Raw genomic sequence first — 1,166 nt, forward strand, 5'->3', positions numbered from 1 at the left:
GGCACGTGGAATTTTAAGCGTTCCAATTCTCACGCTGCATGATGTCACCTGACACCCTGTCAGCCGCTACAGTTGTCACATTCCATTTTTCTAGGCATAAAATCAAGGATCGTCACACAATCATCGCTTGGTTTCTCTCTCTCTCTCTATCTATCTATCTATCTATCTATCTATCTATCTATCTATCTATCTCTATCTCTTTATCTATCTATCTATCTATCTATCTATCTCTCTCTCTCACACACACACACATACTCACTCACTATAAATAGAGCTTTCAATCACCACTTTAACCTTTACCACTCTCAAAGATTTTACAAACCCTAAAAGGCGATTTTTCTCTCAACTGTTCATCTTCTTCTTCGACCTTCAACAATGGCTGACTCTTCCTCAATTCAAGAACAGTCTGCTCAGTCATCTTTTCTCACTATCAAAAAGAATCAAAACTTGAGTCTTTCTTTAGCTCCGTTCAAATACGATGCGTTCATGTTGCTGATCATCGAGTGTCTGAAGTACTCGCCTTTAGTCATTGCTTTTACCAAGGTTGAATGTGTTCCGATGACGCTCTTATAAAAAGCTTATTCTATAGAAGCCTACATCAAAGAGGAGGAAAGGATTTCCTTTGAGGTATTTGATAAGAAAACTTCCCTCAAGAAGGCCAGATTTTGCTCTCTTCTAAGGCTTGCTTTTGACGATTCCATGGTCAACCCCGATTCGATCTCCACTGCTCAAATGATCTGCATGTTTTATCAGATGGGGTACACCACTCTCATCCCCTTCATCACCAATTTCAAGAAATCTAACCTTCCTCCCCAATGGAATGGTCTCTTTACCCTTCTCTTCAAGGCTTTTTCTAAATGGGTAACTGGTTCAAACTGCACGAGTAAGTCCTTCATGACGATCCTCTATGGCCTCTACCATAGGATCATTTTAGACTATGGTTCAGTTTTGTGGGCTCAACTGGTGAAAAGCAAAAACTCCACCACTCAACACAGCAAGATTTCCATGGGTCGATTTTGGACCATTGTGGTACAGCGTGCTATCACGAAGCTCAATATTCCATTCATGGAAGATTCGTTGATGTCTTCGATTGCTATCTTTTACACTACCAAGATCATTGTTGCTGACAACTCAAAGTTTTTCTTTGTGGGTTCAATTCCTGAATC

The sequence above is a fragment of the Lactuca saligna genome, chromosome 9, assembly GCF_052625555.1.
Source record: "Lactuca saligna cultivar CGN05327 chromosome 9, ASM5262555v1, whole genome shotgun sequence".
Taxonomy (NCBI): domain Eukaryota; kingdom Viridiplantae; phylum Streptophyta; class Magnoliopsida; order Asterales; family Asteraceae; genus Lactuca; species Lactuca saligna.